The following is a 16874-nucleotide window of genomic DNA, read 5'->3' as shown; positions in this document are numbered from 1 at the left end:
GAATGTCGCAATGTATTCTTCTTTTCCTGGCAAACAAAAGGAGAGAAACAAACAAATAAATCGCTGGCACTTAATTAAAGGCAACTTGCATGAATTATTTTCATAGCTAATTTAACAGTATTAGTGTAAGCACTGTATCAAAAAATAATTCATTTAAAACACTTAAAATCCATGAAGGAAGGAGATAAATGAGATTTACTGTGAACATATTTTTAACTATTTTCTAACAGAATTTTCATGTACATGATTAAACTCAGAAAATAAACTGCAGCAGCAATTGTATTAATGCTATTTAAGCAATCTGTTCTGAAATACATATAAATAGATAACATTCACATGAACATACAGACCAAAGCATTATACTAGTCAAAGCACAGATCTTTTCCTTCCCAACTCTCACTAAAATTATGACACCTCAAGAAGAATCAATAACCTAGATACTTCCAGTAGCTCTGCCTAAGGTCTTGAATAAACTAAATCTACAAAGCATTCATTTAGGAATCTACCTTAAAGCTTCATAGAGCACAGAGCCAGAGAGCAAGTTAACATGAATCAGTAAATGAACAGGTTTGTTTCTGTGGGATGTACTATTACTAACTAGTATGTGCCATAAAGGTTATTCTTCTTAGTTTATCCTGAAGGTGAAACAAAAATAGCTGAGCTTTCAATCTCAAAAATGCAAGTATAACATATATAAACATTATTATTTCCCTAAAATCTTATACACTAACATGTACACTGACCTTATACTAGAGGTGTATGGAATTTAGAGCCATGAAAAGGCAAAAAATAATTATTTAGCTAGTAATAAGTTAGTAAAATACTAATGAAGGCCTGCAGGTTTTATGCAGTGTAGGAATGAAGGTGTGAAAACCTGAGGATGTAAAATTTCGTTTCTTGAGAATAAACTCAGTCTCCAGGACAGAGCTGCACACATCAGTGTGATACTATCAGAATAAACTCAAAACATATGCATGAATATATAGATAAAGGGAATAACAGTGTGAATTTAAGAGACCAGTGAATGACAGAACATACAAAAAACAGGTGTGAGGATACAGTTTTTTTGAAAAGCCCCTGGGTGTATTTGTCTTCTGTTGTAGCCTATACACTAACTTTGATCTTGCACATTGAAAATGCTTCTCTTTAGAATAATAGGGTAATTCAGACACTACTGCAAAATGCTTCAGATAAGTCACCAGATAATGATTGCATTTTGCTTCAACTTTGCTTTGTAATAAGAACATTAGAAGTTATTAGCCTCTGTTTACTTGAAGCGTGTTCTCTCAGATTTGATGCAGAATTCTTGGTGGTTTTTTTTTTTTTTTTTTTTTTTTTTTTTTTTTTTTTTTTGTGGGGGGTTGTGTTTGTTTGTTGGGTTTTTGTGGGTTTGTGGGGTTTTGTTTGTTTGGTTGGTTTTGTTTTTTGTTTTTGTTTTGTTTTGTTTGTTTGTTTTGTGGCAGCAGCCAAATCACTCTAGACTACCATGTAAAAAACCCTAAAATGACTGTTATTAACTATGCTCTCTTTACAGCTCAAAGCAAGATTCAGCTGTATAGCAACTGATAGGAACACATGCTGGACCCTGACACGTTTCATGTGAGGAGGAGCACCTTGGCTCATGGTGCATAAAGGATCCACAAACAATGTATTTTCTGAGGTTTCAATGCACTCAAAGCAGCAGCCTGCATCTCATCTAATGAATATTTAATAAAAGCATAAAACGTTCAAGAGCAAATTTATTTGCTATGGGTGCTTGCTGCACAGGAATATTAAAGCAGCATGAACACCTGCAATGGAGAGATGATAAAACAGATGCAGCAACTGCTATTTGTAGTTTTGTCCCAGGTATTTAATGACTATACCACAAAAAAACTGAAGGACATAAATGAATCAACATGAAAAATATTTATGTACACACATTATGCACTGTAAACTGCTTCTGTAAAACCAGAGCATTCACACAGACCTGAAAATGTATAGAACTTAAATACATGCCAGGCCCTTTAAAAAAAATTATTCCTAAACAAGGACCTAATGAAGCAAGCAATACCCCTAGAGAATTAATTGTTAATTTTTTAATCCTCTCTCCTTCTCTTTAGCTTCAATAATACAGTCCATGGTACTCAATATCACCAAATTAAAATTTTTGAACAAATTACTTATATTTACATAAAATTAGCATTCACTTGTTTAAAAACTGAATTTCGCTTGGAAATAAAAAACAAAACAAAACTAAAACTTAGCACAGCATTTTACTTCAGAGGAAACATTTTGGTGAAAAATCCTGAACACTGTGGATAAACACACTAACTGCATGCTTTTGCTACCAAACTATCTTTTTTGCTCATCTGACAAACCAAAAAATACCTATTCTTTTCTCCTTTCACACTGTTTCTTTGCCATCAATTCAAACATCTTATATGACAATATTCGAGTTTGGTGAAACTACAAATGTTGCATAAATTATTTGAAGCAGGGGAGGGAATACCAATAAAACACTTCCACATTTCTCCAGTCTTCAGAGTGATTCATTCCTCACAAAAAATTAAACTTCCCTCTAATGATAATTTGGATGAAACCTCAGGCATATTTGCCCTCAATCTAACTTTGATATTTGGGAAAAGATTGGGCACTGCAATTCGAAATCTGCCTTGCCATATCCAGCTCTGAAATGGGAACATAGGAGGTAAAACACCCACAGGGTTGCCACAGCCTAGCAAAGATTCTGGCTAATCAAGAGAAAATCAGGTTACAAATCTTTTTTGTGCTTTGTCACTGAAAACCAGGCTTTTTGCACACAGAGAGCAGAAGGCACATAAGTCAAAATGTTTCAGCACAGGACAGATAAGCCAGTAAACAATATTTGTAACCAGCCCTGTATCAACTTTTTAATATCAAAAAGATGAGCTATTTTACTCTTGATATGAATGCATGTATTTAGAATGGACATTAAAAAAAATCCATAAAACATTCAAATGTTTTATGTAAAAAACCCACTCAATCTGTTGCTACATTTCATACCACGATTTTTGTTGATCCTTTAAGCAAATTAAAACAGGCTTCATTAATAACCAGTTGTGTAAACTGCTGGCTGTTTGTTTATTTTTTCAAATTATCACTTAATGACACTTAGAAAAACCATTAAAAATGCATGGCAGTCATTCTAGCCAGTATGAAGTGTTGCACTTCATTTAATGATTAAAATGTAATTACCTGCACAGAAAAGCACAAGATAATATGAACATCATAAAGGAGTATAACATGTTTTTATTCTGAATTTTAAGTACTGTAAATTGTTGTATATTATGGCAGTGAAAATCCAGAATTACAAGAGATGTGCAAATATAGAATGGCACAGCCTGTTTGTGTCACAGAAAGGATTCAAACAAGAGAAGTGATCTATTAAAGCACCTGTTGCTGCAGAAAGGGTTTGTTTCTTTGCCCTATTGACGTCAACAATAGTTTTAATGTTCAATTCTTTGGAAGTTCATTTAATCCTTAGTCTGATAAAATATATGGAAGCAATACTTCCATTGGCCTTAGCAGGTTTTATAGGACTGCATAAGCACTATGCCAAGTTTTATAGCACATCCACCCTGGCAGTATTCCATCATAAACTAGGTCTGGCTATATTCATAATAATTTGATCAAGCCTGATGTAACTCACATACGTAGGACTAGATGCTTTGATCTTACTAAGTAGTAACAATAATGGAACAATAGACAAGAGAAATAAATTTGTAGCAAGAGTAAATAAAATTTGTTTATTGATAGCTGCAATGTTCCTTTACATAAAAAGAACCCAAAAGTTTATTAACTAAACCCCAACAACTCCTGTGACAAACCCATCTAGTATTACACAGCAAAACCTGGTAGAGTGCTGTCAATTTATCTGTCTGCCAAAATAATTACTGTCAAAGAAAAAATAAGCTGACACCACTGATACTCTACTTCTAAGAGCCAAGTTACTTCTCTACAATCTTCAAAACATTAAATGTGTTCTGAATAAATAAATTATGCCAAACCAGAGTCTAGTATGTTCCCAGATGTACTGTTCAGTGCTCCATTTCACAACAATTTAAAATTCAAGCATTTATCCACTACACCATCAACTTATTAAGTCTTTCTGAGAAAGTAACGCAACTCAGGAAAAGTACACTAAAACAGCATGTAAACGAAACCATTAACAAGAACGACTGATACAATAAAATCAGAGAGCTTGAACTGCTACTTCTCTGGCACATTTTACATTTATAGCACACTAATGGTTTGCCATTCCATACAGAGGGAATACTCTCCACATGAGGTGCGCATTGTTGAACCTGGAATGGTCTCAGGATGCATCATGCACAAGGTTTCTCAGCACACTGCTCTTTTAGGAAGTCAGCCTTTACCCTTCCATTAATACATCACTCACTGGGTCTTAAGATGAAAGATTACAAAGTTTATAAAGTAGTTCTCAAATGTTATACCAAATTAACCATTTTTTGTTCCCCAATCAGACAATAAAGGATGACCAAATTGCATCTAGAAATAAAACACAGGCACTCAAAGAAGAAACCAAAATAATACTAAGTAAAAAAAATTTAAGACATAAGTATGAAACCAACAAAAAACGATGGAATTATGATAAAGCTGAAGAAATTACTTCCGAGAGAATGAAAAGAGTCTGTTTTATCAGTTAGGGTTGAGTTAATTTTTTTTTAAAATTTTAAGTACTGCTGTTGTTATACACTAGCAGTTTTCTGTTCCTATGTCTTGTGAATAACTTTTTTTAACAGAAGAATCTTCCATACTTCCTTTCATTTCTCACAAGCTTTCTTTTCCTTTCCAGAAACTATACTCCTTTCCCTTGAAACAAGTCTGCACAGAAGAGTCCAAGAAAGAAATTTGGAGAAAAAAATCAGATTCATGATTCCAAATCTACTTTCTTTAATCTTTCCAAATCCATTTTCTTTAATGCTCCCTTCCCTCCCCAGTAAGTACGAATTTCTGTGTCCCTTCCCTTTGTGGAGGAATAATTTCATTATGAGGTAATCATGACTAGTCTAACATGAGAACAAAACTAGAGAAGTAAAAACAGGCTGTAGAGATGCTTATTCATTCCACAGGTTCAGGGGATCTGGTGAACCAATCCAAGCCTTTCTCTGGCAGAAAATGTTCTGCTCAAAACCATGACAAAGTCAAACTTTGGTTAGTTGTTATAACCAAGTGCCTTGGACTGCCATAGTCATTGTTCCTGGAATGTGCTATCAGAATAATCGTTTACCTCAAGAAACATGATGCACCTGTGATCCTGGACATCAAGGTCTGCACTACTGACGTCCAACATAAAAGTAAAACTAGTATCCATTCCAGTAAAAGGAGGTGCAAAGAAAAATTCTAATTGCTGAGAAAAAATTAACAGCATAACTGATACAAAGTCAGGTATAATATCATGATGCAAAGAAACTTGGAAAAGTTTTCCGGCTCCTGTTTTGTTTCACACACAATCCTTAAATCAGTAGCCAATCACAAGTATGAACCTCTGAAGTATGAGCCTCTGATCTTTTCTCACCATATCAGGTTAGAATACAATTACAATAGTTGCTACTCATGATAAATGACTTGCAGGGAACACTAGATAAGTGATAAATTACTCCATTTTGCTAAACAGCTGTTTAAATTCATAACTAAAATGGCTGCACCATGCAATTTCCTCACTAATTTTCATGTCCTTTTATTTAATCACACAGAGTATGCACTTCAAAGGCAGAAATGCAATTGGGGAGGGAGAGGAAAGCAAGCAGGAGTTTTCAGGAATGGTGCCATCTTAGTGTACATTAGCTACTAAATAGCTAGAAGGTGAAAATAAGAGAACTTTTTCCTAATTAGCAGTTGCATCATTAAGAAGTAGATTACAATATCCTGCACTTTATATTGTAGTGATAATGCCTCAAAAATTACTCAAAACTCCAAAGTTTAAAATAATGATTTTTAAAGGTATTCTTGTTATATTAAGAACACACTGCAAAATGTCAAATACTCTCACATCACTTCTACATTCACAGCAGAAACTACTTTTACTCAACTTTACTGTTGCCTTAAAACTGATTTATGAACCTTGGTAACATGCTGGGAAACCAGAGCAGGATTATACCAACAAATAAATACAGGCTTCTGTTTCTGTGCCAAGCTAAAACCTGTGTGGACAACTTTGCAAAGGCCTTTTCCAGTCCTCAAGGTTCTCACTGACTTTAGAGCTAAACTGCAAAATGCAGTTTTCTAGCTTTCAAAGAATCAGAATCATAGACTTTCAGTATCAGACTGCTTACAGAAGTGGTAGAAAAACTGTTGTTATGATAGGAAAAAATAGCATTTTTAATTTTACTCCCCATAAGTAAACCTGTGCAAATGAAAGGTTGAGTTAATTTTCTTTGAGTGACAAAACAAGTAAGGTAAATCCTTCCTCCCCTCATCCAGGGCTGGCTCTCTTATGCTTGTATCTTACAGAGAAGAGCTGCACAAAAGCAAATGCAGTTATTCTTGCAAAAACTGAAAGCAGTCTGTGTCCTAGATAAAAATCCATTCTCTGTACTGCTTCTTGGATGAAGCAGTAGCACCTTACCCCTTGCTGAGTGTTTTCCAAATGAGTTGTATTCATTTTTCATTGTCCTAAGTAAAAATGTGGAATAAGAGAAGAAAGAAAAAATTTTACTTTATTGGTGTTAATGTGTTAAACACACATTTCAAATGAAAGAACAAGGAAGAAAATAATCCCCAACTAACACATTTTACGTGTAGAAAGAGTTAATGAGTTAAATGATCTGATAAGGAACAGTTTCAAAGCTAATAAGAAACTTCTGAGACATCAGCTGAATACATCTCTTATGGCACCACACAGCACTAAAGGATTAGTGCAGCATGTCCTGGGGTTTAGATGCAATAAAAAACAACAAGCAATTTTCTAGTCCTAATTAACTCCTGTTAAAAGATGCCCTTTGCAGCAATAAGCTTTCCAGAGATGCAGGGGGAATGCCACTGCAATGGTATTATGTACATGATGAGCCACTGCTATAAAACCAGTTTTGCAGTTGTCTCAGAGAGATGCTACAGGAATATGAGGCATTTGACTCAGTAAAAAGAGATACAGCATGGTTTTGAAAAAGGTAAAACAAAACACCTTCCAGAGGGGATTGACAAAACTGTCACCTTTTTCTTTTTTTTTTTTTTTTTTCCCTGCTTCTGCCTAAGATTGCACCATTGAAGGAATGTCTACATAAAAACATTTGGGAAAAGTCGGTTGGATCTCTGTGTTAGTCTTCAAAACATGTTTGGAAGAAGCTATTTATAACTCTTGGTCTTCCTATAAACATGGGAAATGTAATATGAAAACAGTTAGTTTATTACATCTTCCAGCCTGTTGAGGATACTCTCATTTAAGAAAGATTTTTCACATACAAAACAAAAAAAATCTTTGAGTTGCTGAGCATATGAGGAATAATTCTATGAAAGGATCCTACAGCAACGAAGGGGATCTGAGAAGCTGAAGTCTCAGCTGAAGAAATCTGCTGTTCCAAATAATGAGCAGAGATGTGCTAATGGCCTGTTGCTACACTAGAAATATTTAACCTAAGCAAGCCATGCCTAGCATCTCTTTGCAACCCTGCCTCTTCAAATGAAATGAAAGGAATTAATGTGTCAGCTACAAAGGGTATAAGAACTCTTTTTTAATTGATTAATTCTGCATATAGAAGAAGCTCAAGACTTCTCAAAGACAGTCAGACCATTAGTCAAAAATACTTTCTGAGTTTCATTATCTCAATTCATTGTCACGTGGAAAGTAATCAGCCAAAACTGTATTTTTAACAAAAGGCTGTATATAAGAAGTAGTATCAGGATAAATGTGCCTTCTTGGGATGCATTTGATTTTACTTTTGGTAGCCTGGAATTACTTTCAGCCACCATCAGTACCTAGGTCTGGTGTTCAAATGAGCTATGGGATCAGATATGTTATCATTAAAAACTAAAGTAAGAATTACAAGAAATTCAATATAATTTTTTTGGACACAGTTTTTTCTTCCAAAGAATGACAAAGGTAGAAGAATTTTCATCTACAGCGAAAGAATAGAGCCAATTTAAATTAGTTTGAATAATTGCTATTGAACTCTAATATCTGATAAATTTCATTAAAAATTCAGATAACCTTCCTCCAAATGTTAAATTGATTAATGATCACTACAATGACTAATGAAATTTTACCTTTATGAATGTAACTGATAGACAAAGCACTAAGGACAACAGAAACTTTTAATTGATGAGTACAGCACAGATCTTTAGTGGATTAGGTGAATGGACAACATTCTGCTCTGGAAAGAAGAATCAACTATGTGTCCACAGTCAAATAAATAAATGTGTATTTTAAAATGGAGGCAAATTGAAAAAAAAATTAATAATTATTTGTATAACAGGGACTCTGATCAAGGTCAGGGCAATAAAAGCAGCTGACCTGTCTGTACTTTACAGAGAACAGCACCCACAGGTATTTACACAGAACTGCAACCACCTGCATATGTATGGGGAAAAACATTCAAGGGCAAATCCCGAATCAGGAAATGACTATTTAAAAATTCAAATGAAACACTCAAAAGGACTTTCTAACACACCAAAAACCTTGATGGCTATGATAGCGCTGAAGCCATCTCCAGAGGCTGTGACATATTTCCTAGAAATGTTTCAACCTTTTACTTTCAGGGTTTTTTTCCTGTTATTTCTGTGCTGCCCTCCACCTTCTTCTTTCCTGTATATTAGTTTTTCTCCTTCAGAGACCTTTTTTATTGCACTGCAATTCCTGCTGGGAGGCAAAGGTTGGCTAAGCTGTATGCTGGTCAGTGTTCTCACTAATTAGCAGTCACTGAAAATCCCCAATCACATCTGAAGACCTGAATAAGCCCTAATAATAATAAAAAAAACCCCACCTCACACCTCTAGTTGTATTTTGTGTGTAGCAGTCAGATAAAAGAATATATAAAATTAGGGGTTTAAGGCTAAGGGAAAAGGCAAACTGAATTCAAATAAATTTAATACATTTTTGTTCTGGAAAAGACAAAGTTTCAGGAAATCTACAGAAGTGTGACAGATGATACCCTACACTGATGTGTTGTAGCTATTTTTTGCTTTTCTGGCATTATTGTTTGTTCTTAAATTAACACTCGCTTTCCAAGACAATAAAGAAAATTGCAAAGCTAACTTTTTTTTTTTTTTTTTTTTTTTTTGTAATGGTTTGACAGGATACAACTGTTTTTCATACCTTTACTTACCCCCAATCACAATTTAGGTCATAGTATTTCAGAACACAGGAGATATGGAGGAAAGAACACTGTCCACATAAGCAAGAGCTTATTACTGAATATAACACCAGGGCTTTGTGTAAATAAAAACCAGAGATATTCAGATGATAATTTCACAGGGCAGTCTCAAAATCTGATTCATCTGATTGCAAATAAAATACATAAGGTTTTTTGCTAATAATCACAGATAGCTATCAATGCAATTCACATCAAGTTTTAAAGGACTAGTAGCAGCTACATAACAAAGAGTTTTAAGAAAATGTGATGCTGAATTAAGTCATTGCCACTACAAAGCCACTTCATGAAACAAGCCTGCTTATGGATGTTCCAACTCTGTAGCACAGAAAAACTTCTTAAACACATAGCAAGACATCAATGAAATATTAAAGCTCTGAAATCCATTCCTCCACACCTTTTTCCATGATTCTCTAATGTTTACTCCCATAAAGGAGGATACAATTCAAAGAGATTCAATAGATACTTTAATGTGTTTCAAGTAACAACTGTTAGTTTCTAAACAAAATAGTTCTTGCTATCCCTTCACAGAATCACAGAGCAGGTCAAGCTGGAGGTGACCACAGTGGGACACTTGGACTGGTCTCCCTGCACAAGCAGGGTCATCCCAGAGCACACAGCACAAGTTGTGTCCAGATGGTCCTGGAATCTCTCCAGGAAAGGAGATTCCACACCTTCTCTGAACAATCCATCCCCGTTCACAGTTACCTGCACAGCAAAGTTCTTCCTTGTGTTCAGGCGGAACTTCTTGTGCATCAGCTCCTGCCCACTGCTTCTTGTCCTATTGAGTAGAGCCTGCTCCATCCTCTGACATCTCCCCTAAGAGACACTGATGAGGTCCCCTGTCAGTCCTTTCTTCTTGAGGCTGGACAGCCCCAGCTCCCTCAGCCTTTTCTCATGAGAGAGGTTCTCCAGTCTCCTGGCCACCTTTGCAGCCCTCCACTGGACCAGCTCCAGCAGCTCCATGTCTCTCCTGTGCTGAAGATCCAGAACTGGACACAGTGCTCCAGACTGGCCTCCCCAGGGCTGAGCAGAGGGGCAGGATCACCTCCCTTGACTTGTTGGCACTGCTCTTCCCAATGCAGCCCAGGACATCACTGGCCTTCTTGGCCACAAGGACTGCTGGCTCAGGGACAGCTTGTTGTCCACCAGAACCCCACAGTCCTTCTCCTCAGCATTCCTTATTCTTTTTTGCAATAAATATTAGGGCTCAGCAATATTCACTCTTAAACAGAGTTTAATAATGTTCTAACGCACTTCCAGTAAGCTATAATAAAATAAGGCTTTCAAGATCTACTCTTGATACCAATTTTTCGTTTAAATGAGACTTTCAAAAATTGATAAGCATGTTTCTTGGCCTGACCACAGCTTTAAAACTATATGTGCACTGATTTATTTTCAACTATGAATATATAAAAAGAGCTGTGTCTAGATTTATATTTAAAGGATCATTTTAGGCATGTATTTTAAAAATATAAAAGATTTCTAACTCTCTCCAAGTCTTATTATCAAATCTGTGAAAATCCAAGAAAACTTCTGCAAGTAGCAAAATAATCAGTATTATATATGCTTCACATTTAGTTTTTTGAAGACTGACTAGCCCCTTCCCCATTAATTCAGTATTACCTCCTTATTTTTTCAGAAGTCATAAGTCTTTGAAACTGCTTGATAAGGAGGCCTCCCTACAGAGATTACCAAAAGTCTTTTTATAGAAGCCTGCAGGAACACTGTAAAAGCAAAAGAAGATTAGCAGAGTAAAAAAATAATTGGACTCTAGTGCTGTATTGATATTTTAGAGGAAAGATTTGCTGTCACGACTGGGCCAAGCTATCTGCTGGTAAATTCCACTGAAGGCAGCACATTTGTACCACTGGTATTTTATCCTGCTCTTTATGCAATAAATATGTCTAAGAAAATGAGATACTTAGAGTGTCATAGATAATGTGACATATTTGCATCATTGCATGGATCTTGCATAAAACTTAACAACTCATTTCTCAGGTAATAGAAAAGGTAGAGAAAAGATGGAGAAAGAAAGAGTGACACTGTTAGATATACTGCCTCATTTTACAAACATTAGATATTAAGAAGTAATTTTACCTCTCCAGGAAGTTGTCTAAAATAACTGCTTAAAATACTTCAATATTTATTACTACAGCATAGGAGCTTAGCATTATTTACAGCCTTCTGCCCTACAGACACAAAATAGAAACAAGACTGTAATCATCAAAAAAAAACCACCCAAAAACACTTACAGAAGAAAAGACAACTGAAAAAATAATTTAACATATCTTACAAGGATAATCAAAAGAGAAAAGCTGTGGTGCTCTACTGACAAGCACATTAAATAAATATCAGGTTTGGGTACTCTTTCAAGAATCTAATCTGCATTCAGGGTCTGAGGTTCTCATTTCAAGGCACTAGGATCGTGTTCACCACAGCAGCTCATACTCCAATAAGTCATCAACTGGAGAGGGCAATGGAGTCTGTATCTTTCCCCAAATGTTTGGGCAACTGACATCTATTTTCCACAAATTTTTATCTCCTAGCAAACATATAAAAAGAAGCAAGGCTGAAGTCTGTGTCAACAACAGCAGGAACCACAGGCTGGCTCCTCCTGCACAACTTGAGCACGACTGCTGGTCCCACACTAAACTACACAAGAATCAGAAGCGAGGGCTACAAACAGATTGACTATTCACACACAAATACAGTGTAGAAAAAAAAAATCTATGAAAACTTTCAATGTAATAAAACTTCTTCATTTCCTCTCAGAGAAAAAAAAAATCCCTCTACAGTATAGAGTAAGTGAAATTTTGCTTCAAATCATAATTTGAACACTAATGTGCTTACCAGCAGCCTCCATTTTTTTTTCTCCCACCTGTGCCTCATAGGTGTCCTGTAATTACCCATCAGCTGTTTAGATGCACAGCCCCAGAGGCTGGCTAGGTTTTACATTTATTACATTAGGAAAATGCCATTGTACAATAGCCAGAGTGACAGGATCAATATACAAAAAATGCTTGCACTCTGAGTTACAGAGCCTATTAATTCAACCTTCTTCTACAACCCTACTGTTTTCTTTGTATTGCTGAATATAGTTTCATTTTTCTAAAACCCCTCATCATTTTATAGCACCCTGAGAAAATAAGTAAAGCCCTTTATGCACAATACTCAAGACATTTAATTCTGAGTACATGCCATTACATTTCTAAAGCTATTTGATTACTACTCTGGATACTTTCAAATTAATTAAAATTGAAGAGTTCTTGACAAAACACAGTAGCATTCATCACAGAACCACCAGGTCAGTTATTATGTTCATAAAATTATTTAAACCTTGCTGAACTTTCAGGAAAGGGAATTACTTCATCTGTCAAGAAATCATTCTGTAATTATTATCTCTATTTCTCCCCAAGGTTCCTCCACCTTACAGATTTGGGTAAGAGTTTGGATTCAAACCTAATAGGAAGTTGTGTTTAAAGTATTTTAGAATCCTGCCCATCAGTTCCACTGTTGAGGTAACATTATATCACAATACTCAATGAAATGGTACAGATGTAAACGGTTTAAAATTAAAGGTATGTGAATCATTAGGAAATATGCTTAATTGTCATTAAATTAAAAATTTGCAGACTAGCAGTTCATTCTTTCTTAATTCACTTCTACCTGAGTTCATTTTCATGGATTCCTAAACCAAAATTTAGAGGTAAAACACAATTTAGCTGGAGGATTATTCGATTATTTTATTATTCAAGTATTATTTGTTTGTACTGTAGTCTGGGGCTATGGAGACAATATGCACACTGAAGTATTTCTATCTCATAAGCAAAAACAGGCAACATTTATCAGTCTGTTAGCCATGAAATTAGGAATGTTTGATGTATCCAAGGGCAGCTCCTGCAGCTTTTGTTTTTCCTGCTACACCCCTCTCAGTTATTTCCCCACTCCTCCAATATTAAGTTAATAAGCAACTTTTCATGTCGCCATACAAGAAACAGACTAATTTAGGCAGCTTCATGCTCCCCATTCTTATTTTCTATCCTCATCTTCCACGTTTTGGGGCTTTTTTGCACAAGCACAAAGAAAAGCTGAACAGCAGCCAGCTCTGGCTCCTCAGAATACAGTAACACAAACAGAACTTTTCTTCACCCATCCTGTTGTGGGTCTTTTGTCAAGTGGATGCCTAGCACTGGAAATTAACCATTAAATTACTAAATCCATTTACCCCTGTATTAGCAAAGAACTACTTCAGAATAAAGGGAAACTGCAGCTAAAGATTCTGTTAAAACTAAGGAATTTACCATGGATTTCCAAATTGGTTTCAAAACAAGCCGCACCTTGACCCATTTCTGGCGGCGCAATAATCAGCATCCAGATATTCCTCACTGCCTAGTGAATAGAGCCAGGACAAGATAACTTTTAATATTCTTTGGCTTCTCTTAAGACTCACAAAATGACATTAAATCTGCCTCACAATGTCATTAATTTTTCAAGCCTAGAATTATGTTTGGAAAAGCACATTTTCATTCTTTTACTAATTTTGTAGAGAAACTTCAGAGGATCTACTCCATGCTGTGCTTACTCACTCCAGCCCAGCACTTGTTTTTTCCTATAGGCACAGCTGACCACAGGCAATGATCTATGAACCAAACAAACCCCAAATCCTCAAGTGGGCAGATGCAGGATAATTCTGTATTTTGGCTGCTATACACCTACTGCTTTCTCTCATTAATTGAGCTCTAACTTGAGTAGTGACCCAATTTTTGCTGTATCTTTTATTGTCAGAACAAAACCAATTATGAACAGCTCCCAACAAAGTTAAATCTTTTTCACATTTTTCTTAAAACACCCTGCTCATTTGTGGTACACTTAAATTTAATTCAGTCTCTGTAGACCTCCCAATGCCTTGAATGTACACAGATGAATGCAGAAAGATTAAACATTTTCTTACTGTGACCTACAACAATGTGCTGAAACTTTAATTATTATGTTAATTCAGGCATTGGGCCCAGTGGATTTATTATATCCTAGAAGCTAATACAATCTACTCTGAAGTGAGATGTAGGTATTTGCTGCATCTAAGTATTTTGTGTACAAATATTTAGGCTGTGCAACAAAAGGCTATGCACTAAAACTAATTTTAAAACCTAGTCCTAGTTTTGGGGCTTTTTCCTCAAATAGATGTCTAGTTCCTCAGAAAGAATCTGAAAGTGCAGCTCCTTGTAGTAACAAAAGCTTGTGTCTCAGCCAAACATTATCATTTCCAAATCCAAGGCTTTTGACGCGAGACTAATATTTATTAGATTAATATATATATATATAATACTTGTCTAGACTACCATCATAGGATAACACTGGGGGAAAAATAAACTGATCAACAACTCTTTTTTTTTCCACTGCAGGACAGGATGAGGTACATCCCACTGTATTAGAACAATAATACCTGATCCCAAAATAGTTCATTTGGAATAAAGATGGCTATATATATATATATATAAAAGACAGTATCAATCACTGAAAATTAAGGTTTGACCTTTTCCCTAATAGACAATGCAGGTGTTTCTGATCATCTATCCTTCACATCAAATACAGTTCTGTATCATTCACGAAGGAAAAATGCCTTCTGGCTTCTTTTTTTAATTATCCCCCATCTCAGCCAACATTTTTCTTATTTTCCATTGGCAGCATGATTGACAAAAATGAAAGTCATGTTTTAAATAGTTTTGAAGAGAAAAAGAAAAGTGGAGAAACGTGATGGGGTGGTCTTGGCAGATGTAGGTAAAGCCACTGGAACTTTGCTGACAACACAAACTTTTCTCAAGCAATGGAGCTGGAGGTGGCTCATATGGGCTTATTTTTCCTTGGTTTGCTACATCAGAGTATTTTCTATTATAGTATCACAAAAACACCTGTGATGCAATTAGAAGCAATCTGGCTTTCATCAAGTGAATATTAAAAAAATGTTTAATACAATAAAGGCAAGCAAGAATTAATGAAAGCTTTCAGGCTTTATAGTACCAAGGCAGGGATTTTGTCCTGTGCTCGTTTTTGATTATACATTTTAATTGCTTACCAACATATTGCCTTAATAACCATCACAAAGATAATTCCAAATTACCAGATATAAATCTTTTTGTTCCAAATAGTAATAAAAAAAGCTACAAAGGAATCCTTCTATCAGTATTTTCTCAAGTTGATGTAAATAAAGATGCTTGATGTTAAAGACCATGACTAGCTCAAGTATATCTTTGTATTATTTTTAAGCAATTTGTCCACAAGAATATTTGTTTCCTGTATTACATTAAACATTTTCACACAGCAAGACTCCACAGTCAAGGTATTCCTACACTTTTCTACTGTACTCAAGTCTTATACTTACACTCTTATCCTTCACATGAAAATAAGAGGCTTAATAAAGCACAGCTCTAATGCAAACCTCATTATGTCTTGGTGGGTTTGTTTTGTTTGCTTGTTTGTTTTTTTCTTTAAATTCTCCAAGATCTGAGCTGGATCATCACACTACAAAGATAACATGTGAACTTTAATCAATTATAGGCAATCTAATTCCCATTTGTATACAAATACATATATATATATAGTATAGCATTCCTTGGTTATGAACTTCCTTAATTTTCATTAAATTATTAACTTCCTCTCAATTTCAGTAATTTTATAGATATCTAAGTTTAAAAAAAAAAATTAAAAAAATCAATGTACTCTAAAAAAGACTTTCTAAAATCTACAAGCTCATCTAATAAACTATGTCCATTTTTCCTTCTTGCCCAAAACCAAACACTTTTTTTTCTTGATAGTGAAAAAAGAATGCTTTTTTCCCACAGCTAAAGAAAGTTTGAAATTACCATGGTAACTGAACAAAAAGTCACCAAGGACTTGCTGCTAAAGGCCTTTATAGTATATAAAAAATACATTCAGTTACAAGTATTGGAAAATCTTTTAGGGCCATTTTAAATACACAGAACTAACAAACTCAGTGGTGATTATTATGAACAAATGCTAAAAGTATATGTCTTGGTTATTTTTCTAGTAAGGGGCACCACTGAGAGGCTTATTAATTAAAGGTCAACTACTCTAAGTTGCATAAGAGGATACTGGAAAACCTGTTCTTTCATGAACCTTGTTGTACTAAATTTTCTCAGCTAAGTATTGTGTTGTTATAAAAAAAGATAAATTTAAGCAAAGTATTCATTATACCTCAAATGAAACAACTTATTTCTTGCCCGAGTCTGACAACTTAATACAGCAAGCTAGCAAAAAAAACCAACAAAAAAACCAACAGCCAAGCCTTGAGGTGTGTGAGAAAATACAGCCCTGATTTTACATTATTGAACACACTTATATATATATATATATATAAATAAATATAAAAGCCTCACATATTTCTAAATTTACCTTGTAAGGTGTGCTAGAGTATTTGTACATTAGCTGTATTTATATTAGCTATAACTGACTTAAAATAATTAATTGGATAATATTACATTCATAGTTCTCAAGAGTCAGACCCCA

General features: G+C 35.0%; 1 protein-coding gene across 6 annotated transcripts in view; it reads right to left on the bottom strand.

Moving 5' to 3' along the window:
- NRXN1 (neurexin 1) overlaps window positions 1-16874 on the bottom strand; it is a gene marked incomplete at its 5' end in the record, with an annotated part of 479408 nt that overhangs the window by 447151 nt on the left and 15383 nt on the right. For 5 of the 6 annotated variants that reach the window (XM_083857909.1, XM_083857912.1, XM_083857914.1 and 2 more), the window contains one exon: window positions 1-26. This exon is cut by the window's left edge and continues 276 nt beyond it. Of the gene's footprint in view, window positions 27-16874 lie in introns of those variants that run through there. The other variant, XM_083857911.1, reaches the window with a different exon arrangement.

The sequence above is a fragment of the Zosterops lateralis genome (assembly GCF_965231275.1).
Source record: "Zosterops lateralis genome assembly, chromosome: 3".
Taxonomy (NCBI): domain Eukaryota; kingdom Metazoa; phylum Chordata; class Aves; order Passeriformes; family Zosteropidae; genus Zosterops; species Zosterops lateralis.
Note: the sequence above shows the minus strand (reverse complement) of the source record. Positions and strands in the feature narration are given on the sequence as shown.